General features: G+C 45.3%; 1 protein-coding gene across 5 annotated transcripts in view; it reads left to right on the forward strand.

Moving 5' to 3' along the window:
- The window catches only part of SPR (G protein-coupled sex peptide receptor), a 352,892-nt gene that overhangs the window by 157,658 nt on the left and 167,856 nt on the right, over nt 1-27,378 (forward strand). For 3 of the 5 annotated variants that reach the window (XM_077668284.1, XM_077668285.1, XM_077668283.1), the window contains one exon: nt 7,287-7,306. The exons of 1 other annotated variant lie outside the window; for it this stretch is intronic. The gene's annotated coding sequence lies outside the window, so the exon portion shown is untranslated. One more of the 5 variants, XM_077668287.1, reaches the window with a different exon arrangement.

Genomic DNA, 27,378 nt, shown 5'->3' on the forward strand with positions numbered 1-27,378 from the left:
AGCGGCGAAATTCATCTGCCCATGTATCCAGCCCAGGGCGTTTCGCTTTATGGTGGGCCCGCTCCTTAAGTTTCAGCGCTGTTCTAAGTTCCTTGGAAAACCAGAACGGAAACTTGCTACGAGTAGGAGTGCGCACAGGTATGTACTGGCGCATACCATTGAGAACTATTTCAGTGAAGCGACTGACTTGTTCGTCAACATCGCTGATTTCGTTTAAGACGGACCAGTCGACAGAAGAGAAAAAACCGAAGAGACCAACATAGTCGCCAAGTGCATAAGCGAAACGGGGGGAATTCCCCTCACGATTTGAATTAGCAGAAGGTGGGACAGAAACCGAAGCCGTTATTAGAATTGGAGGATGAAATTTGTCACAGCGAGTAAGTGAGATGTCAGATGTCGAGACACGAACATTTTCAAAATTAGATAAACAAATGTCAAGAACATTACCACAACAGTTTTCAATTAAATTGTGTTGCTGCAAGGTGTTAAAAGCTATGAAATCTAAAAGCCGGTTGCACTTACTAACTACATAATGATTGTTGTGTGAATATGTAAAGGTATTCCAGTTAATACCTGGAGTATTAAAATCCCCTAAAATGAGCAGTTTGTGCTTGCTATGAGAAGTGATAACATATTCAATAGAATGTAGTACATCATCGTAGGCAGGAGGAGGCAGATTAGGGGAAATATAGAAAGCTGCCAATAAGAGTTTTTGATGTCGAGTTAAAGTTAGCTCTAACCAGACAGATTCTTCGATGGTTTCCAGGTCGGAACGTCGAACGCACTGCACGGAACTGTCAATAGCAATGAGCACTCCTCCTCCCTTTTGTTTAGAAGCTGATTCAGGGCGGTCACTTCGAAAAACAGAATAGTTATTAGGAAAGAAGTCACCTGAGTTAACTTCGCTAGACAGCCAGGTCTCAGTAATTACAACAGCCGAATAACAAGAGGCTAAAACATTGGGAAAAAATACAGGTTCCTTAGTCCGAAGACCTCGGGCATTTTGGTAATATATATCCAAGTTAGGGTTGACTGCAATCAACCGTCAGCTCGGAAGGATGTAACATACCATCCAGGAGTTTTCCACGAAAAGCCTTGAAGATGCAGCCCGTAGGCCACATCGAAGGGTCAACAAGTTGATCGTAGAATTCCGCGCTGACTGTGAGGTAGAAGGACGAGTAGGAGTCATATTTCGTTTTCAACCTCCGGCAGGAAAGGGGGGTGACGTTCACGGACTTCAGATGGTTCGTTAAATCAGCCGACGTTGTCTCGGGGCACAGCTTGGAGACGAAAATAGCCTTCGGGCGCTTCTGAGGTCTGGCGACGTTCAGACTGCATGAGCTCGACGAGCCAGTGATGGCTGGGCTACGGTGCTTCTTCTGCGCCTCAGGCGAATTAACTATAAGTGGTGGAACAGATACAGATGTCGGGAAGGTGGCCAAATCAACGGGTGCCATCCCACTGTGAACGGCAGCAGAGTAGCTCTTGGATGGCTGGAGCATGCGGGAAGGACTGCTCGCGGACAGGGGCTCGACGAAAGGCGGATCACGCTGCGATGAAGCAGGGCGCCTCGCAAGCTCCTCGCGTAGGCTGCGAACATCAGCCCGCAGAGAGGCAACGACCTCGGCCTGGAGAGCGAGCGCCCGCGAGTTGTCACCACGAAGGCGCTCATTCTCCTCCCGCAGCTGGGCGACCTCGTCGCTCAGAAACGAGATTCCCTCAAGTGCGTCGAGGAGGAGAGCCCGAAGGGAGGCAAGCGTACCGTCAGGTTCGCCCGTCGGGGAGGAAGCGAGGGAACCGGTCGGGTCGGTCGGGTGATGGGGCTGGTGGGCCGTGGAAGAAAGGAATGCAGCCGCTGACACGCCACCGTCGCTAGGCTTAGCACCGCCGCAAGACGACAAACACAGATTGCACATGAATGGTCGCGAGCCGGACTTCAAAAGCTGCAGCTCGTCGTCACTCCAAGTGACACACTTCGCGTCTACACGTTTGTTGCAGTCGGCACAACGAAAAAACTGCTGCTTACCAAAAAACGGACGGGAGCACAGCACACATGCGTCCTTACTGGGCGCCATGTTGAAATAATATTATTAATAATAATAATATTAATAATAATAATAATAATAATAATAATAATAATAATAACAATAATAATAATAATCTTTCTTGCCCTTCTTTTTTTCGTGGTTACATTTTCTACCTTTCTAATGAAGTGGAATTTCTAACCAAATAACATGTTGGGTGAAGTCTGTCAAAGGGCGATGCACACCCTAAGAGCTGAGATCAGTTACTGATATTTTCGTTTAAAATTTCTAATGTTTGAGACAATTCTAAGGAACTGGCTCATGATAGGGAGACTTTCGTTCATATAGGAAGCTCGCAGAAGAGCATAACTGACAACAGTCACACGCATGTTTATCGTTATTTGTGAGCTAAGCACAGCCTGTTCTCTACTCTAACTTTTCTAATAGATTAAGACGCACTCTTAACACTGGAGAGCTGCAAACCTTAAAAAGGCAAAGGAAAGAAAATTCGCTGCAACCAATCGCAAACCCCGACCCACGCGGAAAGAAGCCCTTCGGCGCACTCTTGTTATCCTTGGATTACTGTCAACTTATGGCGCTTGAAGCGATCGGTTAAACAGGAGAAAGAACTGAAGAATAGAGGGAAAAAGAGACCAGAGATCAAACTTACCGGTTTGGAACAGGGCGAAAATTCATTTTGTTTTAGAGTTAGGCAGCCCGCGGATAAAAAGCAAAACTTGACAAACCTGTGCACGTGGCGATATACAAAAGAAAGCTAGTGTGTGTTTAGTCTGAGCTTCCCAGGTAAACATTATGAGTTAGAAAAGCTCTAGCGCAGATAGTCTCTATAGCCACTGGCATCGCCCGACTGGATTTATCATTCCTGGGTTTCAAGGTGGAATGAGCCTCAAAGAACACATTGAAATTGTCCCCACTCAGTTTGCGAAAGTATGAGTGTCTTCCAGGCTAAAAGCCTCTGCCTATACGCAGCGTTAGGTTTAAAGCCCAATCTGGCTAAAGCAAAAAGTACAAGGACTGTCTACCCTGCTTCTTTTTTATTTTACTCTTGCTTAAAGGCATACCGCACCTTTACACAGACAGCTGCTAGTTAATGTGTGCGACGGCCAACATTATCGTATCGTATAGAAACAGAAGGTTAGAAGGCCTAAAATAAAGGATTCGAATCAAAGAGCGCCTGTTAATGATATGTATTGACTGCTACCAGCTCACACACTAACACAAGCGAAAGGCTGTCTAGAAAGACCAAGATCTTGGTAGAAAGCTACGTGGTAATAAATGACATTTTGTTTCATGAGCCCCCATTAAGGAGACACCACGGGTTAAATTATCTGGTATCCCAGTTAGAGGCAAAGCGATGTCTGTTGGTAAGTGCATTCGCAACCATATGCGCATATATGTGCAAGGTATCAACGGCTGGAAAACTAGGCATACCAGAGTTTGAGCCAGAAACATGCTTGCTGAGAATTGCTGTTAGCAGTGACGAGCGCATGCCCGAACACAAATGAAAGGCTAAGACCAGGCAAACTGCGTACTGGGACAAAAACTAGACTGTTGATGAATGTTTTTCAGTGCCAAGAGTGTATGCGATGTGAAAGGCCAATACTTCATTGCCCAGGCTCATTAGAAACGAATTTTAAGCACTCATTGGCAGCAAAACATCAATCTAATGCAACTAGGAACCGCTTTTACGTTGAAGAAAGGCCTATAAAGAATTAAGATTACCGAAGCCTGCCTGGAACGTCGAGAACACTGTTTTTTGTTCATGGCAAATAAAAATGTCGCATGTCGATTTCAAGGAACTCACCATCGCCATCGAGTTTTAGTTAATATTCCGCAATTCTGTGCGCACTTGCCACTCGACTAAGCCATTGTAAGATGCGTGTCTCTCTTTGTATGATGGATTCAGTGAAGGAAAAAAACAAATCTCGAGTAGACTTCAACTATTTCCTCAAAGTACTGTGTGCATTTAAATCAGTCATATTATACTGATGGGTATGAGCCATTAAATATACCAAAGGCAACGTGAACTAGGAACAACTAGGTTTAAATTAGGCCAAGGCCTTGCTTACTACCTGACGACTGCAATGAAAGGACGTCATATATGTTTACGAAACTGTCACAGATGGTTGAGGTGCAGCTTCTGTTATTGAAGCAAATAATTATTGAAACCAGCAGGAAACGAGGGCGTGGCCGAAAATTGTCATGCTCATGGGAATAATAGTGGTTACCGGCTTGTGTAAGGAACTGTTTTTTATTGCTTTCTTATTTTTTTTTGATTCAGCAGGCACGTTAAAGATCCCTAGGTGATCGAAATTATTACGAAGCCCTCTACTACGGCACCTCTTTCTTCGTTTCTTCTTTCACTTCCTCCTTTATTCCTTCCCTTGTGGCGCAGTTCGGGCGTCCACTCAGTAATGTGAGACAGTTACTGCGCCATTTCCTTTCCTCGAAACCAATTTTCATTTTTTACTTTTTATGGTACAACAGCCTTGGTAAATGATGGATCCAAAACGTGAATAAATAAATTGATAAGCTCAAAGAAGTGGGCGTTACTGCTCATAGGGGCCGTATTAAAAATGGCAGAACGAAATTTTAATTTGTAACGGTTTCCGATGTTGTGGAAGCGTAACCGCAGAAAGTGAACAGTTTAAGGAACTTGCTTTCCCCGCGACAAACCTTGAACTTTCGCTGTTCTCAAGAAAATGCGCAACAAAACACGCATCTCTGGTGGCACAGGTCATCACACATCTTTAAATATTGGGTAGGCTTCAAGTCAAGAAAGCCGTAGTCTTGCGTAGCACGAAAACTTGCTCTCGCGACCCGCAGCCCGATTGAAGGAGAGAAATAAAACATCGCATGGTGAAAACCAACCCTCATGTGCGGATACTTTGGGGACACGCCCAATGGATTTATGACGCCGGTGTGCACGGACGGAAAACGCCTGCAAAGAAATACTCGGCGTGGTATTGTTCTCTTGGGAACGTTCCGTCGACATGTGTTCGTGGCAAGGACGTATAGAGGCCTAGCGTAATTCTCCGCGCTAGCAAGAGTTCTTTTTCTCCTTGCAATCAACCGCGTCCAGCAAGAAAATGAAATTTTTTTTCCCATGTGGCTTCTTTCACATCGGGAAGTGTTTAGTGTGATTTTAAAATTAGTATAATAGACGTGTCTACTGGTAACACTTATAAAAAATACCGGGTAATATTTTTCCTGTTCCTTTCCTTTCTATCATCTGTATCTTTTCGCGCTTTGTTAACTTTCATATTTTTGATTGTATACAGATGAACGTTTTTTTTCCAAATCGTGACAGGTCGCCTTTGTGATTTTTGCATGTGGAGTGTACACAGGATACAGTGCAGTTAAAATATAATTACCTAACTAAAGGAAAGTAATCAACCTTCAATTTTTTTTGTGTCAGGGCGGAAAATTATATTGCCAAATTTAAGACCCTCGGTATCGAAGGAAAGAGTAGTTCTTAACATTTCTGAACCGCCATTGTGACTCGAAATATCGAGCGCATAAAATACACTTTTTGAAGATCGTTGAGTTTGTCCTTCCGAGTTTCCTATTTATATACGGGCGTAGCTACGCGTGCTACTGTTGTCGAAATCACATTATTTCTTCTACATCATAACATACACAACGGTCGTCTGTATTTGCTGCATCAAAAATTCTAACGACACCGTTTTATCAGTGTGCAATGCGGGAAAGTCAACCAAACGAGCTTTTAAAAGAGCGTCTTGCACCTTCAATATTTTTAGCCACGAGGTTGATTCAAATTTTTTGAAAACTTGGTTTATAGGGGTTTATAGGGGCGGCGCTGGTTAACGCTATGCATAGGAAGTGTAATGGACACGTTCTATTTGCGCCCATGTTGAGCGCGGTGTCGAAGTCATCGCTGCTGCATGTTGTATGTATCCTGTGAATAGTACAACGCTGAGCTCGGCTGGTTTTTCCAGCTAGAGCTGTCAGCTCCTCACTTAAGGTGAGCCCGGTGTTGTTGGGTGTAATGTGTAAAAGTACAATTTTTTTTTGGCGCGCGAAATAAAACGCTAACTGGGTCTCGCGCACTGACAACAAGTAGGACTTCTATGGCGGGAAACATATTCTTCCCTTGCAATTCGGAGGACGACATTTATCACAAATGGCGGAATGTGGTGGCTGCTAAAAGCGCTCATATTGGGCTAAATACAGGAAATCTGAGGAAAGCTATCAGCATTGTGCTCCGCAATTCAAAGTGACTAACTGTAATGCCTTCAAACGAGCATATCAGTGTCGTGTTAGACGCTCGAGGGGAAATAGATTTGAGACAGACGGCAGGATTGTTAACTGTCTCACTCTTCGTGTGCAGCCGCCGCCAGAAGTTTGCGAATCACGACTTTGCTTACGAAACGTACTTCATATACATCAACATCGCTCTGCTGGAGATTTATTGGTGCACTGTGCATGTAATTGGCTGAGGATACAATTGCATACATTTATTCCAGTTTCTGTGTAACGACAACGATGAATTTTTCGGCCAACATTGCATTCTGTAAACTTTTTCCCTCCAGGTAGACCTTAACTGCGCCCTAAGAGAAATGCGCCGCCGAAGAAGAAACAGAAAAAGAGAAAGAAAAGTAAAGGAGAGAGGAAACGTCCCGTGCCTGGTTATGTGAAGGCTTGCTAACCAAATTTTTTCGTCCTCGTACGATAGGAGCCCTGTACGATAGGAGCCCTACGTCTCGGCTTCACAGCTGCAGGGGCCAATGGGCGAGCACAAGAGCACACTTCAGATAACTACCTCTCCCGGACACTCACTTTTACACTCACCCTAATTAGTGCTGATTTGTTTCGCGTCAATAGAAAAGACAAGAAATTGTAGCCATGTGTCGCGCTTGGTCCATTCCCTTCCGCCGGACATGAAACGACTTCTTGGTGGCCTTCTGTCAGCCATGGACGAAGGGTGTATATGCAGGATCCTTAGAAAAAAAAACGCCTTGTCCGCATTTGTTCTTCGTTCGACCTGTCCACTCTTGCGCCTTGTATCATTGAGTCATGCACCAACTCACCCAACAGTCGATTCTTCTGAATAAATTGTACTGAACATCACTCGTTTGCTCAACAGTTGCAGAAATGGCATTTTCGTTTTTGGACGAAAGAAAAAAGACTTAAACTGAATAGTGGTAGGCGTTGCCTGTAAGAAAAGCTGTGAGGTCTTCGTCCTAAATTAACATTGTTCGCTTTTTTTTTCTCTTGCAGGGGAATCGCCATGAGCTAAAGTGAGTACCCCTCTCCAAGCTAAGATTAAAGTCGACTGAGAAGCCGCTGTTTTGAAGGTAGATGCATCTATATCTGCTTATGAGCATGCTTCTTGTTGACGGCAACTATCTAATTGTATGGCAATTATCTATACAGGCAGCTTTGAGACTAAGCCTTATTGTACGAATCAAGTAATACGAAAGTTTTTATCGATCCAAAATGTTTTGTTGTCGTTTAAAATGTTCCAAAACCCTGTGAGGGATTTACTACTTCTGTGCTTGCTTAAACATTTAAAAAAATGAAATACGAATATATGGTGAAGCTATGACAGAAAGAAGCCTCTTGCTGCACCGTTACTTCATCTAACTCAAAGTTATTTTGCCCTTTTCATTGTAGAAATACGGCTGCAGTTCCTCCGATAAAAAAAGGCGCCGCCACAACCATGGCCGCTGCTTTGAAAGAGCTTTGTAATAATAGTATACCTTTATCTGAGGACTAATTGGTACGCATATTTCACAAAGTATATGCTGCAAAATAAACAACACCATTTCAACGCAAAGCATATTATGCGTTTTCCTTAGGCGGGAAGTAACACAACCGCACGATATGCAAGGCGAGGCACAGCCGAGATGAAAGAGCACAAAGAGCGAATCTTTGTAGTGCTTGTTTGTTCATTCTTCAAAGCTGCCGTCGCACCGCTTTATCGCTTTGTTCGTGAAGCAAGATGCGACCAGATTTATCTCGATTGATCGCATCCAGGCGGAGCCGGTTCTTCGTTGTTCCCGATTGTTGTGGTAACTTTGCACGCCGTATCTCGAAAGTTTCCTACCAGCTTTAAGTTGAGCACGGCCGAGAGGGGCGAGGATTCTGTTCGACGACCGCCGAGCCCACGTGTTGCTTTCGCCGCCGCCGAATCATTCAGTCCATTTTGGGCGCTGGTCAGCCAAATGAACAGTTTTCTTTTAGAAGAAATTTTGGTTTTTCCCTCACTGCTTCGACACCACTACGTGACATCTGGAGGAAGTGCTGCATCGTGGACTTACACTGCTACTGAAGATGGAAGGCGACGCTGCATCATCACGGCTCGTTCTTCAACACTACATGCTGCAAATGTATCCAGGGCTCTACATCGTGAAGACGCCGAGGAATGGTTAGAACAGTTTGAGTGCGTGGCGGCACTCAACTGGTGAGGTGACCAAGCAAAACTACGGTACGTCTTTTTCGTCCTGAACGGCCCAGCTAAAACCTGGTACGAGGTTCGCGAGGCTTCTCTGCGAACGTTGAAGGATCGAATTTAGGGAAGAAGCATCACAAGCATTGTTCGCAAAGAAAAGGCCGAATTTATGCTTGAGACGCGCACCGACCTGCCAAATGAGACAGTCCTCGTGTACGTCGAAGAGATGTTCCATCTGTTCCTGCGCGCTGACACTAACATGACAGAGGAGAAGAAGGTGCGCTTCTTGACGCGGGGTGTCAGAGAAGAATATTAGCCGGATTGATCTGAAACCCGTCTAAGACCATTGGCGAGGTCAAAACTTAAGCTTCGACGATTGAGAAGACCCTCGACATCAGGTCTCGGCAGTACGACCTGATACCACAGCCTTCTCTATGGGTCATGCGGACACTTCGACGACCGCCAATGACAGCCTACGGGAAGTCGTCCGTGAGGTTGTCCGGGAAGAGCTGCGGCAACTGCTGCGACCCTCCTCACAGCCGCAAGCAGCGACTCTCATGGACATGGTACGGGAAGAAGCGCACCAGGCACTTGTCACCCCGGCTTCGACGACCACAGAACCCCAGGCCGCAACATATGCCGCTGCGATACGCAATTCTGCGCCCCGACGAGACACCCAAACTCCTCCTCCTAAGCCCTCTTCGATGGGAACCAGCTCTACAAGAACGACGCCCCCTAGCTCCCGCGCGCTCACTTTACGAGGAGCACAACGGCTATAGGAAATGCGACGAATGGAGGACTCCCGAAAACCGCCCTCTGCGCTTCCATTCTGGCTGTGCTGACCACGCACTTTGTCACTGCCCGTACAGATGCATCCGCCTGTGCGGTTTCGCCAGCGACTCCCTACGACCGCTCCCCGGCCTGCGACCGCGGTAAATCGACCTGCGCAGAGGAGAGTACGTGCCGTCAAGCCATCGGTCCCGCTCCCCGTCGCCGTCCACCACACGGTTTGCGTCGCCGGACCGCAGCTACGCAGCGGCTGTTCGCGGAAGGTCCCCCAGCCACCGCAGGCGAAAGCAACCTTTGGAAGTGAGGTTGCTCACCAGCGAAACCACGAAGTTCTCCACCTGCCACGCCGCATGAAGACGCTGCAGCTGCTACGCCGCGCACAATGAACACCCCGACCACGACGCGAACCGCCTTGAAAACGACGTCGCCACCCAGAAAATCCTCGACGACACGCCATACCCACGGTGCACACACGCGACAAAGCCGTGACGCGACGCCGAGGACGACTGCAACGCAAGAGCCAGGACATCCGACTTAGAACTGACCATTGACGGCCGGAAATTTACCGCTCTAGTCGACACGGGTGCCGATTATTCGGTGATGAATGGAGGAGGAGGAGGAGGAGGAGGAGGAGGAGGAGGAGGAGGAGGAGGAGGAGGAGGAGGAGGAAAAACTTTATTTATATTTGATATTAAAATGTGTTATTAGCGGTCGCGGGCTGTCTCCTTCATCTTCCGATGAGTTATTGCAGCCCGTCTTAACAGTGTTGGGGCCCCTGGTCCAGGGCTCCACTGAGGTATGCCGCCAGGTAGGCTCTCCGCACCAATCCGCGCTGGACGGCCGGGTCCTCGCTGGAGAGCATCCCCTCCCAGTGTTCCGCACTCGGGTTTTTGTTTATTGCAGCTAGATCCTTGTTTTTCTGACACACCCACGTTATGTGCATTAACGTGGGTTTTTCTCCACACCACGGACATTTGCTGCTGTATTGCGTGGGGTAGATTTTACTTAAGGTATTTAGATTGGGGAAAGTCCCCGTTTGCAGCAGCCTCCAGCCTACTGCATCTTGTTGGTGTAGGCTGTTATGGGGTGGCGGATATTTGAGTCGCGTTCCCCTGTGATAGTTTAGAATGTCTGAATGAATGGAACATTTTACGCGCAATTGAGGAAAGTCATGACTGCCTGGAGCGGTTCAGAAATTCGCACCGCCAGATGCCACCTCATTACGCCATCGGTGCGATGCAGAGCGCGAGTGACCGTCAAGGGACACACGTATCCTGCGACCTTCGTAGTACTACAGCAACGTTTCCGCGACGTGAAACTCGACATCGATTTCCTTAATGAGCATCAGGTGATCATCCACCTGCGTTCCAAGCTCGTCACGATTTTGACGGACGCAGCCATTCCTTCAATGACGACCATGGAGCAGCATGTTGCCCTGAGTGTCCTGGATGAACAAGTGAGCGTCCCACCAAGCAAGCGTTATAGTCACCGTAGATGCCACGGATTCCAAGAACGTGGAAACTCTCATCGAGGGAAACACGGCGTTACTTCAAAAGCGAGGAATCCGCATGGCACGAGGCATTGCACATTTCCGCAATGGACCAGCTGAAGTGGTGCTGACGAAATTCAGCAAATAATACCGTAATGTATTCTGTAAACGACGAAGACTCAACGCGGAATACAAGCTAGGAGACAGTCTAGGCTTGGACGCCTATCCGCCGCCACGGATTGAGTGAAAAGCTTCTGCGTCACAATTTCGGCCCCTACAATTTTCGTCATCGGTTAGGTCACTGCTTTCCCTGACGAAATGACTGCATCCCAGCGACGCCACGTACGACGAGAAGTTTTCCATGTGGTCCATCTTAAGCTCTATTATGCGCGCTAAAGGATGGTGCGTTTCCACACTCGGTGTTTATTTTTGCACAATCCGTTTTAGTTCTTTCTGGCCGCCTTATTTGTTTTCAATCATTGAGTCGATAGTTCTTTGAGAGGGGAGTATCGACGCGAGTCTTTGTAGTGTTTGTTCATTCTTCAAAGCGGCCGGCACGCCGCTTTATCACTTTGTTTGAGATGCAAGAAGCCACGAGATTTATCTCGATCGATCGCATCCTGGCGGAGCCGATTCTACGTTGTTCCCGAATGTTCTATTAACTTTGCACGCTTTATCTCGAAAGTTCGCTATCAGCTTTAAATTTAGCACTGCCGACAGCGGCGGGCATCTGTTCGAAGACCGCCGAGACCGCTTGTCGCTAGGCCGCCACCGAGTCACTCATGTCATTGTGGGCGTTTTTCGGTTTTCGTTTTCAAGAACTCTTGGCTGTCTTCCTCACTGCTTTGACTGCCCTCACCACTACGGGACAACATGCTGCAAATAAACACCATTTCAACGCAAAGCGTATTAGGCACTTTGATTAGGCGGGAAGTGTTGTGTTTCCTGTTGCTTCTCTCTTCCATTTTTAATACCCTGATTCCCTTCCTCAGTGGAGGGTAGCCAATCGGAAGCCTTTCTCGTTAACATTCCTGCCTTCCCCCCCCCCCCCCCCCCCTATATTTATTTCTCTATTTCGACTGCACGATATGGAAGGTGAGGCACAGCTGAGATGAAATAGCATTTATTTAGAGGGAAGTTTTCACGAACTCTTTTGAGGCATGTCATAACAGCACCTGTATTTTATGGAGCTAAAGTATGGGTTTTTTTTTTGAATTCGAATACATGAAGCTATCCTCAAAGAAAAAAATTGGCATTGGCTTAGCTCGGCTATGCAAGGATATACGTAGCGAAAGGTACGTTTCCCTGGCTAAGCTTGCTGTGGTCACTGTATATTTATCAATGAGAGATATTGGGCTTCATCTCGGCGGCTATGCGCCTTCTATTACGCTCGGCTTTCTGGCATCTCCATTTTGCAAGCCGTTCCTCTCTCTGTTCGGGTGTCTCCGCTGCTCTCTTCGCCTTCTTACGCTCATTATCTTTTTGTTGAGTAGCCAAGTGCCAGGCGACAACCTCATGATCAGAAGAGTTAATCTTCTCTTGTCTATGCCGCCGTTTAGCAGCGGTTGGACTCTCCTCTGCATCCATGCCAAACGTTGTGATACAGCCGCCCATTACAACTCCGCATTTTATGCGCATGCGACGCGCGGTGCGGGTGATAGAGCGGCGAGGCGGCGACGAAGCGCGCGGCTTCGGCGGTAGAGCGAGCGCGCGGCCGCGGCGACGGCGAAGCGCACGCGGCACCTGCTACTCCTCTCAGGTTGCCATGGTAACGGCGCATGCGCACAACTGTCCTCTCCCAGCCACCGCGAAATGCTCGACTGGTAGCCCAGTGCAGCTCTCGCTACAAAAGAATCAGTCAAGCAGCGCACTTCAGTACCGACTTCCAGCCACATGCTTGCCCAGCCTACTCATACTCAGTAAGTGGGCACCTCGCATTTGCCATCACTGTAACAATACTTTGCTTCTATTACTTTAGCGCCCTTCTTGATTTCTCGCAAATTCTCTGCCCTCTTGTTTAAAAAAAAGAAAGTGAACAGCGGCATGTAGCGATACCTAATGGCGCCCCTTATCTCTCGAGGATCTTTCAACAAACCGGTTCTTGTTGATCCAAATAATAAGAATATAATGGGTAGACATGTGGTCAGCAAATAGAGATTGGATTTCGTTAAACTATTAAGTTGGGATAGTTGGTTCATAGATTCAGCAACCGTAAAACTGCGCAAAGTAAACCAGACGAAACGAGACACAAACACGCACACACAAAGCGCAGAACTCTGAGCTGGCACCATGACAAGGCAGTCAGGTTAAAGTATGCGACTGTGGCTTTTTCCTTGTTCTTAGGACGCAGAGTAGTGGTCGGGGATGAAGATATGCAGTTTAGTAAGATAGAAAGTTCGTATAGTCGGTTCATAGATTCAGGAAATGTAAAACTTCACCAAGACAGGAGGACAGGAGACACAAGGTGCAGAAATCTAGACTGACACCTTGACAAGGCAATCAGGTTCGAGTGGATGATTGCCGCTTGTTGCTTGTTCGTGGGAGCTGCAGTAGAGGCCGGGGTAGAAGATATGTACTAAGTCATCAAGTTGGGCTGGTTACATTTGCTGAATCTATGAACCGACTGCGGCAACTTCATGTCCTTCTTCAATAGATACCACCCTCGCGCAGTGGATGCACTGCATCTTCATTATCCAGATTTCCGACATGACTGGGCACGCAACAAAATTTTTTGTTATTTTTTGTTTTCTGAATTTAAATATATAATGTATGATGTTTCCTATTAACGGTTCCGCAGCACTTCTAGAGTGCAGTCCTGTGAGCATACTCTTGGGAATCAGTATAGATGATGCTGTTTTTGATGTTATCTCTTACATATTGATCTGCAGCCACAAAGATGGCATAACAATCGTCAGCAGAACCGATGCACCCTGTGGCTGTCCTATCGTGTTTTCCCTTCTGACTTGAACTACTGCACTTTCAACAAGCAGTTCTCATTTTGAGCCATCAGTCTAAATTTCACTGTTAGATGCCATATTTTTCTTGCAGTGCGAAGAATTCTTGCAGTATATGCTCTTGTGGCATTTTCTTTTTGTGTAAATGTGCCAGTGTGAAGTCACATACTGCAGAGAGACTGTACCATGGTGGCAAGGTCGCAAATAGTCATGTCTTGCTGCAATGTTAGGGAGAGCATCAACTATAGCTATCTTTTTTAATTTACCTTCAAAGCGGAGCACTAATAGCCTCATAAATTGCGGTCTTTTATTCAATAATTTTTTGGATGGGCACTTGGTGAGAATGAGATGGCAGAGATGCTTCGGGAGATAATAAATATTTAGGACATACGTGCATGCCACTGCGATTGTTAGATCCTCTAGAGCAGGCTCACTAGATTCAACGTACAGGTCGGTAACCAGGGACGTTGTGTATGCTCCAGATTATGAACAAGGTCTAATCGTTTCAAGTAGGTTACACTTGCTGAACCACACGATACACACCCATGTCTAGCCTTGAGCGCACCACAGCGTGATAGAGTTGCAAATGACATGCTCTATCTGACCCGCATTGTTATCGCGAAAGCACCTTTAGGACGTTAAGGGCTCGAAAAGCTTTCTTTCTAAGGTGGTTTATGTGGGACAGAATTATGAGTTGGTCGTCAAAAGTAATATCTGAAAATTCACACTCTTGCTTTACTGGTAGTTTGGTTTGGTTCAGGTATACATTAGGATCGATTTGTAGGCCCGGCCTTCATGAGGACAGAACAGCTACTGTTTCTTGAGGGGAAAACATAAATCCATTTCTGCTTCTCCAAGCAGCCAGTTTATTTAGTGCCATTTGTATCTGTCACTCACATGCAGGTGCGCTGGAGAGATTGCGTGCTATTTGCATGCTGTCTCCAGAAAACAAATACGTTATGGACTTGGGACTTATTTTAGCTAAGGAATTCATTTTTACAATGAAGAGTGTCGTAATTAGAATACACCCCTGGGGTACGCCATTCTCAGGCAAACTCAGAAAGTGCGGTTAGCCAGGAAGTCACTCAAGCAATCCAGGATGCTGCCGCGAATACGTAGGTCTGCTAGGTCACGGATGATACCTAAAATCTATGTGGTATCATCGCCTTTCTCCAAGTAGAAGAAGACCTCGATACAGTTCTACTTCTGGATGAACGCTTCAAGAATGGTGTTTAGAAGGCGGATAAGGAAATCAGTGGTTGAACATTATTTTCTAAAAATCCGCAGTTATGTATTTCTAAATGCCGCCACAACTCAAGTACGAAGGTGTCTTTGTGGACAACGCTTTCCGATGATTTTTCAGTACAGCTGGGGAAGGCTATCTACCTAAAACTACTGGGGTTCGTTGGTGGTTATCCGGGTCTCAAAACGGTACTATAACTGGTTTCTGCACGCTTCAAGTACTTTCCCAGTTACACATATTTTAATAAGAGTTCCAACAGCCTCTCTTATTTTCAACACTTCTCTAAAATTAGCAGCTTCAAAGAGATGGGCAAACATACAGTAATGCGCATTTGGAGCCTGGTGCTGTCTTTTTACCTGAGGATAATTCTTTAATTCCTTCAGGTGTGACAAGCTGATTGTAGTCCTCATGAATGCCTGCTCCAGAGGGAAGTTTGTTTTTCTCCTATTGCTTGCAGCTTTTGGAATGTGTTTGGGTAGTTGAACGAACTTGAGGCTACAGGAAAATACTCGCTTAATATATTGGCCTTTTGTAATGATGTTTGTGCACCGCGTGTTAGCAACAACGAAAATGTAAAAGAGTGTGGTCAGCAGTGAATTTTTGGACTTTTTCCACAATTTTTTTGAGGGTGTCCAACTATTTACAGAGAACAAATATTTCTTTCAGGATGTTTTTTTCTGCATTTCTTCGAACCTACCGTACTCGGGCATTAGCCCTATTCAAGATAAGTAAATTCTCTGCGGTTGGATACCGACTGAGACCACCCCAGGCTTTCTTGCTGTTTTTTTTTTTTGCCGACATGCCTTTTTGAGTCCACCATAGTTTGTGTTTCTTCGTGCGAGTCCTGTTGTTTGTGGAATTGCTAGTGTTGCGGCCGATATTATGTATGTAGCAATCCTTTCATTTATTTCGCCTAAGTGCACTCTTCAGGAATTTTTTTTTTCTAAGGTGGCATTTGTCCTAAAAAGTAACCTGTCGGCGAGGTGAACTTTGCAGCGCCTTGGTCTTGGGGATAATAGTTGTAGACGACAGTAGGTAGGTGATCACTTCCCAGTGGGTTGTATAAAACGCCGCATTTAAAATTATTAAAAACAGGTGGTAACGCGAATGCTGGATCGAGCAAGCCCTACTTTTCAAAATGTGAGGAAAATGTGCGGCCTTTTTCATATTAAAAATACGTATATATTGTATGCGCGGATAAAATCCTCGAATCTTTGGCCCCTAGTGTAACAGCGTTCGCTTGACCAAAAGCAGGAATGAGCATCCCCAGCTACGGAATATGGCTCTGGAAGTTTAGCAATCCTGTCTTCTAGGTCTTGCATTGTTAGTGTGAGAAGTGCGGGAAGATATACAGAACATATTGTTAATGTTTTGTAGCGAAAGATTGTGACCGCAACTGCTTAAAAGTTTGTTGAATTTAATATTTTGAACAGAGACGTCGCTTTGAGTTACAATTGCGACGCCTCCTGAGAGCCAATCTCCTGCTCACGATCGCATTAGTAGGTTTTATGTTTCAGAATATTCACATGTTGTGGACCAAGATTAATTTCCTGGCTACATAAACCTACAAGTAACGTGAACTTAGCGTAAGTGCGATGTCAGCGCAATTCTTCAGTAGTCCTGTCGAGTTTAATTCACTGCACCAAAAAGTCCGTAACTGGCCTCTGCCTTTTTTTTTTCAAGGGAGCTGCCGTTGGAAAGCGGCCAGACTAGTAGTTATATCGATGCCTCGCTAAAAGCGCTGGAGGACCGTGGAGAAGCCGCAGGTGTATGGGTTTCAGGCTTCTCCCGACGGGTGAAGTACTCTGAGCTGCCGAGCCATGGACCGGTGCTCCCTGATTTGGAGGAGCAGGGCAGCCTTGGTTGGATGGCCCTGACATAGGCTCATTGAGAGTAGCCTAGGGAGGTGCCGGAGAGCTGTGTGGTGCACCGACCCTGTGCACGACATTAGCGAAATTTGCTCCGGCAGTGAAGGAGAATGAGCTTTGTGTGATTGCAGATTGCATTCGTGCTTCCTTGAATACATTTTCTTTGGAGTTATAGCTATGATTTCATTTTCTTTCTTCAGGATGGACACGCCCTGGATTATGCCGGGTGGTCCCCCTCCCAGTTTGCGCAACATGGCGTAGAGTCAGATGTGTCTGATTGATGATTCTTTGATGCATATTTCGCGCAAATTTCGTGGCCGCTGCAGCTCAGCGATCCGTGACCTTATTTCCGGCATTTGAAGCATCTACGGTGATTTCGCATGCATGGGTATGCATAAAGTTTCATCTACCGTGCTTCTGCTGTTTGAGGCAATATGCTGGATGCGATTGTTAATACAAGCTGTTTGATAGGGATTTCCTTGTTATCCTTCCGCATCTTGATTCGGTGCACATTGAATACTTCTAAGTGAGCGAGCTCATGGCACAGTTCTTACTCTGGCAACTGAATAAAGTCACTCTCAGAGATGACTCCGCGGATCGTGTTCAGGTATTTGTCAGGTTTGATAGAAACAGGGATCTCCCCTATGGTCACAATGTTTGGAAGTTTTGAGTGTTGCACATTGTATTGCAGTTCTAGGATCAAACCACCGCCGGCCATATTGGTTACTTTGTAAACTGGGCCCAAGGCGTCTGTAAAGGACTTTGAAACTACGAAGAGGGACAAAATCCTTCTTGGTTTTTTCTCTACTTCACTGTGTACTACATGCTATTTCGGAAATGTTACCTTCATTTTTTGGAACAAATCTGCTTCCTCGTTCCGCCCTTTTTTGTGAGGGCGATTATTTCGTGCAAAAACGGGAAGCCATAAAAAAATGTGTATTCGTGGGCTGTGGTGCCAGCCACCAGCCATGGAGCGCAATGAGGGGACGGGACATCAACTAGCAAGCAAGTCCTGCCCACGCCAGCCGTATATCACCATTATAACCGCATAACTCAAGGTAGCTACACCAAACAAGGTCAGCCCTAGTCGCCAGGGAAAAAAGGAAAAATCAGAAATGGAGGAAGAGACAGGAAAGTTGTGAGATGGAAGATAGAAAAGCGAAAGATGTATAGGAAGACAGGAAAAAGCGACTGCCGGTTTCTCGCGGTCGGGTCAGGCCGGAAGTGCCGTCTACGGGAAGCTGGGGCCATAGTGGCGTGTTGCTTCCGCCCAGCTGTTAAAGATTCAAGCACATGACATCGGCTCAACCATCAGGATCCCAATTTCCCCGGACACGGCTATGCCAAGCACAACTAAGCGTGGGTACTCGTGTCCGTGGTTGGGGCACTGCTCATCATCGTCCCCCAGCGGGGATGTACCTGCGGATGCTCGGGAAGCCGTGGTGTCGCAACTCGCCATCACCTGGATGATGCAAATTCCCGTGCAGTGTCTCTCGTATTTGGCCGGTAGCATTTGTTTACCCGTGATATTCGATGGAGGTGCCCGATGGGGCACCCCGTGCTCCGGACCCCTTCAACAAGCCGAGATTCAAGCCCACCGGGATCTCCAACCATCGTGATTACGACTACCCACAAGGGTAACCGAAACCTTTAAGGTATTCAGTTGGAGTTCAGGCCTATCTAATTTCACCATACCGCGAGGACACAGCCAACTGCTCTAGCCCCATCTCCTACCACGACGCAACTCCTATTAGCATGCAGGCTGCTATCACTTTGCCTTCATTTGTGTTGCAGCATCTGCGGGCGCTACCAGCGTTCCAGGGCTTCCGAGGTTAAGGTCCGGCGGACTAGCGAGAACAATGTGAGCGCGTCGCCAAATACAACAGATCGGCGGACGTCGAAGCAACAACGTGCTTTTTTTTTTCGCTGGACCGTGCAGCTCGCAGCTGGTTTGAAATCCACAAGACCCCAGAGCGGCGGGCGGTTTGGTGAGGCGAACGGCTCATCGTCAGCTGCCCAGGTTTCTTTTCAGTTTCTTCGCCTCTGGGAGACGCGTGCTGGAGAACAGTGCATGCAGAGCGAAAAGGAGGGGAATGCATTGCGTCAATGTAGCTCCCAACGGCCACTTCAGTTGCTTGCCTTTGGCCAACGGAAAGGGCGCTTCTTTTAATTTATGAGACATTTAAGTGTTCGACAAAACCACAGTGAATTTGTATTCAAGGCGATCCTTGTAACCGGCACATGCAGCACGGTAAGTTGCTGCTCTTTTGTTTTGAACAACTCCCAGTCTTATTGTACGCTTCTAAGTTCGAAGCCTTCTAGATACGTGTCTAGATAGCTTTCAACCCTTCCAGTACTTAGTGATGAAACGTTATTGTGGCAGTTCACTTTGTTTTTCACCCGTAAAGGTATTAAGTCACACACTGGCCACCTCCTTCATCAATGCACTACCAAGAGATCAGCAAATTTTGTGGCATTAGCATACCTGTACGGAAAAATTGGCGCTTTACCTGTGTCTCTATGGCCTCTCAGGCTGTAAATTTACACTAAATTTCAACCGCTGCGCTCACTTGCTGTTAATGACCATTATCATTCATTTAATGATAGACTGACCAAGGCGATTTTGCAATGTTCTAAAGAACGAAACAAAAAATACCATACTAACCCTATCTGTTAATGAATGACACATAATTTTGAAGCTTGTAAAGGAAAAAAGATCGATGCCATACCAAATACAAACAAAATCGAAGTAATTCATATTTCTTCGAAAAATTCCGGAGAGCAAGAAATGCGGTCACATCTGCTATAGGATCGCGAAAAAAGGGGTACTATACACAATTAGTACTGAAAAAAGGCCCATAATATGAAAGTTACGTGGAAAATCATCAACTCAGTTACTTAACCAGCAGCACCCATTTCATTATGCTTGGCATCAAAGTCCTAGGAATATCTATTGAAACTGTTGTTTCAACATATAATGTATTTTTTCCCACTGTTGGTGCAAAAACAGGAAATAGCTCTCCTTCCACAGAATGCCTCGCACCTCGACAGCATATTTTAGCTACCTTTGCCTACCACGATATTACAGTGTGCGAGTTAGTCTCCACAGTTCATAATTTTTTGTCTGAATTATCAGTGGGATGTTATGGAATTACCTCATTTGTGCTAAAGCAATGCATAGATATTTTATGTGTTCCACTCGAAAAAATCTACAGCCTCGCCTTCTATTCCGCTACCTATCCGGACTTACATAGGTTAGCTAGAATAGTGCCGCTATACAAGAATGAAGACCGAAACCTTCTTGAGAATTATCGTTCTATCTCTATTTTAAGCTGTTATAACCCATTGTTTTAAGAACTCATTGCTTTCACGGTTAAGGAATTTCTTGAGCACGAAACCCTACTGTTTCTTCATCAACACTGATTTAGACCTAGTAGATCTACCGAAACAGCAGTAGTATCTCTAACAAATACAACCAACTCTTTCTTAAATGGCAATAAAATAGCCCTAGAAATTTTTTTTGGATATTAAAAAAGCATTTGACACTGTCGATCATGATATTTTACTGAGGAAGCTAATGCATTATGGATTTGAGGGATTAACATAGAATTATTCAGAAATTAACTTAACAGGCGCCAAATCGTCCAACTGGGTGACACAAGACCTGCTTTTGAAGCAGTTACAGTGGGCATGCCTCAGAGTTCAGTCCTTGCTCCGATTCTTTTCTCATTGTATATCAATGACCTGCCACACTTCACCAAGCAGTTCTCTGTTTTCATGTGCGATGACGATAAAGCTCTTTTATGCGCAAATGAGTGTGTGTGCATTTGAACTAATTACTCGACTAACTGGGATTTCGAAACTTTGAGTAATTGGTTTACCTCCAACAGACTTGTTGTAAATGTTAATAAAACAAAATACATTATATTTAAGAGCGCAAGGAAAATAGTTCCTGAAGATTTGCCTGCAGTGCAATGGCTCGGTAATCCTATTGAACCTGACAATAAGGTGACATATCTCGGAGTAATTCTGGACGAGAATTTGCACTGGAAGGCCCACAGTCAGGCACTTTCTGAAAAGTTTGGTGCAGAGCGCTTTGCACTGTATAAATGCCGCGAGCACTTTGACGAAGACACACTCAGAATTAATTATTTTACCATTTTTCAAAGCCAGTTGTCATATTGTATTGAATCCTGGGGTCACACCTACCAGTCTTGTTTGGAGCCGCTCAGGGTTTTGAACAAAAGCCAATTAGGTTCATCGCACAGTCGCACTACAATGTGCACACTGGTCATATTTTTTTAACACATGAATATTCTAGCACTAAAATCTTTTATTGAATAAAGGACTCTACTGACGGTACAAGCATGTCTTGTGGACAATTACCCATTGCACTCATCCATTTTCACTCTGTCATCTAATCACACCCGTAACGCTACACATTGAAATTTCCTTCTTCCGAAGACGAAAAATGTCTACGGAGAAAGGACCACAGCTCATGTGGGGACAATGCTGTGGAATACCCTTACAGATGATGTAGAGAAAAGCAGAAATTTTCCACTCCTGTTAAAAAAATATTATAAATAAGAGTGATGGGAGCGTATTTCTCTGCAGTTAGTTTTTATTTGTATGCGGGATTATGTAGAGGCTTCGTATTTGTATATATATATGTATATATATATATATATATATATATATATATATATATATATATATATATATATATATATATATATATATATATATATATATATATATATGTGTGTGTGTGTTTAGTTTATACCTTCGTTGGTTAATAATATTTCACTTTCTATTTGAATACAAGGGCCTTCATAATGTGTAATGTAAATAGTTTATTCTAATGCCTGCATTTAGTTTCACTTGATATGCTTTGCATGGATCTCAACTAGCTTTTAGCCAGGGATCCAGATGTTGTTTCAAATATGCTTTGTATAAATGTTCTCAAAATAAAGTTCAATTTAATTCAATTCAATTCAATCGGAAGCTGGTGCTCCATTTGCTTTAAGGTAAAAAAATTGCCAATTTGCTTGTTTTCTCAATAAACATTGGAGATACGACGAAGGTGGTTACTTCGGCTATTGTGTGTCTTCAAATGTACAGTTGGATGTCAGTGCACGATGAAAAGCCGAGGTAGTGGAAATTTCCGGAGCACTTCACTACTGTCTCCCTCATATTCTGAGTCGCTCCGCTCTGGGAGGATAAACCTCTTAAACCAAACGAACAATTTAATACTGCGCTGCCAGATATATAAAAAAACTATTTTTAAATGCGGAGGTGACGCGGCCTGCATGTTGCATCTAATCCCATTTCTGTGTCATCCCAGTGTCTGCTTAATTTTTTTTTTAATTTTACGTTGCCCAACATCACCTCCGCCTCCTTACGTTGCACAACAGCGGGCAGCAATCGGTCTTGCCTCCCCCCCCCCCGCACACTTCCCCGCTTCCCTCCTTCTACAAGCATCAGCGTTCAGTGATCGCAGAAGCAGCCGTCGAGACAAATCCATCGGGTGGATTGACTTGGGCTATGGCTAGCCTGAACTGCTTCAGACCGAAGTCAGGTTATCCGTAACCCTCTCCAATCTAATCGATCTCTTCGACTGGCTCAAGTGCACCGTGCCTCGGCTGCCTTCGTCCTCGACTTTCACCTCCTCTCAATCCTCTCTGTGCCTTCTTCACTCCCTCTTGTGCTCCTATGCGCGACCTGTTCCCCCGCTCGATTCGATGCTGGGTGGACCACGCTTCTATTGACTAAGCACGCCTGGAAGGCAATTGTTCCGCTGTCGGGCCCCCGCTGTCGCCATGGATTGGAGCCCGAGCACTCAGCGGCTCCCATCGTGGCCCCTTTGCACCAGGATGCACATTTACTTTACTATCACACGTCGACGCACTTAATCAGCAGCACAGTGGCGTGTGAACAAAGAATACATAGTGTACTCAAGAGATTTTTAGGACAAGTTGTATAAGAGGGCATAAGGGCGATGCCGCGTAAGAGGACTAGTAATGAATCACAAAAATATACGCAGACTTGAAAGAAACGGTATCGAAATAAGGAACAAAGGTATTATTCAGTTGGATAATCAGGTCCTTAATTAATAATTTAAACAAACAGGCACATTAAGGTGAACAAAATTGGACGGATTCTTAAATCAAGGCTTCGATAAATCCTTGAAGGCATTGGTGAGCGCTACCAAAATACGGAAAGGGACGAACACACAAGACATGTGCTTTGTCCCTTTCCGTATTTTGGTAGCGCTCACCAATGCCTTCAAGGATTTATCGAAGCCTTGATTTAAGGATGCATTTCCAACTAGCCCCAGTTGTAGCTCTTTTGGCTTCGATAAAATTTCTCGGCAGATATAAAAGAAAAGGCAGTGCACTAATCCAAGAAAGGGTACAAGGTTGTTATTGTTTGAACCACGGAAAGCGAAATATTTTTGAAACATCCTTTGCAGCCCTGCACTACTGTTTTTTTTTTTTCACGTGTATAGTGGCGCTTCACCAGCCAAAGGTTTATTGATCCATTGATGACGCTTTACTATAGCATGCTTCTGCTTCTCTGAACGTGTTCATTAAAGGCCTAGCTACGTACTTCATATTACCGTATCACTTCGGCGGACAACAAGTGCTTCGTCTATCACCCGTCACCATTACGTCACCTTGGCCATGCATTAGGCAATTTTAAAGGAGTCCGATGGTTTTGCACCATCACACGTTCAACATAATTCCCGCAAAATTTCAAAAAATAGTCCATTGAGGGGGGCCACCATGCCCCACGACATCGCCACAGCGATACCTTCATCTAATCAGCTAACAAGAATAGTTAGCACACGGGGACATCAAGCCGAGCTTATAGATAATGTGCGGTACTGATAGGCCGAAACTGCAAACTGATTCGTTCAACGATTATGCGGTAAGCATAGGCTCAGACTGAATATAAGGAAGTGGCGCCAGCTACTCAAGCCAGGGTTAGCGTCTCTTAACCTAGGAAGTTTGCATCTCAGGAACCAATATTCCGATGGGCGCCTAGAAGTCGTAGAAATAGAGTAACACTCGTAGATCAAGCAGGGAAACGTCCAGGCAGCAGTGAAGCAAAGAAAAGCGGTGAACAGTGTTGGTCGGACCCGGAAGTGCGCTTGGAAGTTGGCGTCTTTTTTTTACATTCTTTAATCGGGGACACAGTTTAAAAACAAAAATACGAAATACGGTATGATATGCCAACTAACCCAGCAGACAACCTTATTAAGCCTGCAGAAAAGACAATTGCGTCACCGTTCGTGGCCGACCCGATGACCGCAGTTGTTTGGGCGACGCGTGGGGCAGTAAGTGCTCTGTGCCTAGAAAAACATAATTTCGGGCTGCCTGGCGTATCATAAAAATGTCTATCCTCGCTTGAAAATACGTTAATCAGGGAGCACTCCCATAAAGAAAAAACTGCGGCGTTTCAGCTGGCTTAAATGGGTCTTTGCGCCTTTTCTCTATCCGCGTCAGAGGACGCGCACAAAAGCAATTTTGCCCAAAATGAATACCTTAAAATTCAGTTTCCGTTGAAAAAGAATCGCGTATTCGGATTATCTTTGTATTGATTATCTTACGATAGGGTACGCGTACGTAATATCTAAATGTACACTCATTCTTCTGCAGTAACTGAGCCTCACTTTTTCGCTCTAGAAACTTGTTGCTACTTCCGATTGACGCTTGTGCTTATTTGCCATTTCTTACTACTTTTGTACTTTTGTAACCTCCTGCCTGGTCCGATGCACAGGCTAGCAGCATCAGAAAATAAAGAAAAGTCCAACCAACTCTCGCATGCGGTCATATAGGGAAGGCACAGCTTTGTGTTAAAGCGCTAGAATTAGTGTCGTGAGCAAGGGCGTTAATTTGTCCTATTTGTCGATGCGATTGCTGCACTCTATTTGTAGGAAACAAGATCTCCTTTACTCGCTCGGCTCCCACTGGTGTGGTGCGGTATTCTAGCGGCAGAAATAGGCGCCTGCCTGCAAACAATGGAGCCAGTTCGGGCGTATTTGAAATTGTCGCAAGAGCCGTAATTAGCGCCAGAGGCCAGCGCTTCGTTTCGGAGCCTGCCGTTGTCTGAGGCGGCGACGCAGAAGCTCGGGCATCGATCCAGCAAATTGGCGCCGCGCCGAGAGGATGGGTGACGCGGACTTTTGCTACGCGCTCGCTGCACACATAAAACGGCGTTGGCGGCGCAGCCGGTTCATAACGAGGTCCGCAGAGCCGAAACTGCGCGTGTCACACCCTTACCAACTCTTTAGCGCTTACTTAGGCTTGTGCAAATGCGATCACGAGGAGCGACACAGGTTTTATTCGGTTGACTGGGCTGGAGAAGTGGAAAACTGTCGGCGTTTTTATTACAGCCTTGTGTGCCCACTTTCTTGTTGTTTCTTCCTTCTCGCTTATTGTGCGCGTGGTGTGCTTTTCCAACCGTGGGATGGGAAGGTATCCTGGTGTGTTACGTGGGCACTCTACCACTAATAAGCGATATTTGCGGCGCTCATGAAGCCTGTTTTCTTTCTTTGCCTTTCCTGAACCATTCATTGTTATCACATCGTTAACTTTTGTTATCATTATGCCATGGTCGCTGTTTCGCCGCGTGCATCGCTACATTCAGCCTCTGGCATAAGCGGACTCCTAAAAATGAATGATAATAAATAAATGTCATTACGTTGTCTACAACATCTTAGACAGAAAAAAACAGAAAGCTTGATGGCTGCTTTATTTTTACCAGTAGACGACACTTGTTGGCGCCAGATAAAGCATTGGGAGTACTTTGTACTATTTCTCTAGAGGGTCTCGTGGCCGACAGCATAACAGGCAGATTCGCAGCGCAATTTATGGTGACTCAGAGATTTCTTCGAGCTGATGTGACAACCCTGGCACAACAAAATTATTAAGTCGTTGAAAAACGAGGCCAATATGAAATTTTGAATAAAGTTACTAAGGCTCTTGTGCTGCTCCTTATTAGCCATGAATGCAAGTTCCTCACTACTTACTGTTTTCAACACTTTTTCTTGAAAAAGAAGAAAAATTGCACTTTTTCACGAACTCCTTCACGAACTTTCACTGCATCACGAATTGGGCATTCTTCACAGCATCTAGAGGGGAGTGCACGCATTCTTCCTTTTTAGCAGCCGCCGCCCGCTGCAATCGACACCAATGTCACGTGGTGTGGGCAAGCTTGTGAAGTGAGTCGTGTGAGTGTGTGCGTGTGCGTTTCGACGGGCGTTCGTGTGTGTTTATGCGGGAACATACGTATTCTGTAAGTTGTGTCTGAATGACTACCATTAAAAGCAATCTTAATTTCGCTAACCAGAACTGGACCCGTGAGACCTGTTAAACAACAATGTACGAGAAGCGGGAGTGGACGACATGAGTTATGGCAGGACATCTAAAATTTTATGACTACGAAATTATCGCCAAAAAACTGGGCGACAGAACAAGAGACAACACCAGCGCTCGTGTTGTCTCTCCTCTTAGTCGTCCTGTTTTTTCGAACTAATTTTGTAGGGATGGTAAAACAGCTAGCCAAATTTCCAGCGATAAGCTTTCAGGTGCCAGGTCTGATACTTGGCCAAAAGCAACAGACACTCAGAACCATGGAGATCCTTATTGGTCCCCAAGTTGAAATAGTCAAACTAGAAAGAAATACGAAAAAAGTTTTCGTTCTAAGTACTTGACACTTTAGCTTTGATTATGCTTAACTCAAACAAAAATAACATAGCACGCAAGAGACTGCTACCAAAATCACTTATGTCATGTCCTAGGTGTTCTGTCTTGTTAATGTTAACACCATTCAAAATTGGCAGGAAATCATAAGGATTAAGACAAATCGATCGCAATGGAAACATTGGAGTTGACGGTATTGCTACACTGCTCCACGTCAACATCACTTTTTTTTGACGACCCGTAGTAACGCCTCCCTGAAACAAATATCAACTTTAGTGTGTTTACAATAATCACCCAAAAGTGGAGAAGGTTTCAAATAAAAGAGTAATTCCTCCTTAGCATCCACCTAAACGCTGCCTTACGGCTACGAACACCTTAGACAAACAGCATTGTCACCTGAGTTGTTGGCCAATTCGGCCTCATGCCGCCACCACCAGAAGGCGTTCTGGTTAACTGATACGGTAGAACGACAGCTCCGAACAGGCAGGGGTTCAATCGCCGGGCGCGGAAGAATTTTTCCTGACATATGAAGTCTCTATGATAGCTGTACATCTTTTCTTTCTAGTCAAGCAGACGCGCTTGGGTGGATGTGAATGTGTAATTAATGCCTTATTTCTTTTAGGATCGAGCTGTTCAATTTAGCTGTTGAATGTCATTTCACAGTTTGTCGAGGAATATATTTTACCTGGGAAACTGGCCCTATCAGATAAAACGAATATATTGTCATTACAATCACTTTAAAAAATGCAGCTTGGGCAATAACATCAAAGTGACAAACCTGTTATTTCTGCAGCGAGCACAGAACATCACACAAAAGCTGTATTCTGCAAGACAGTTTTCATAACGTGAAAACCGTTTTCAGTTATGT

The sequence above is a fragment of the Amblyomma americanum genome, chromosome 6, assembly GCF_052857255.1.
Source record: "Amblyomma americanum isolate KBUSLIRL-KWMA chromosome 6, ASM5285725v1, whole genome shotgun sequence".
Lineage (NCBI taxonomy): Eukaryota > Metazoa > Arthropoda > Arachnida > Ixodida > Ixodidae > Amblyomma > Amblyomma americanum.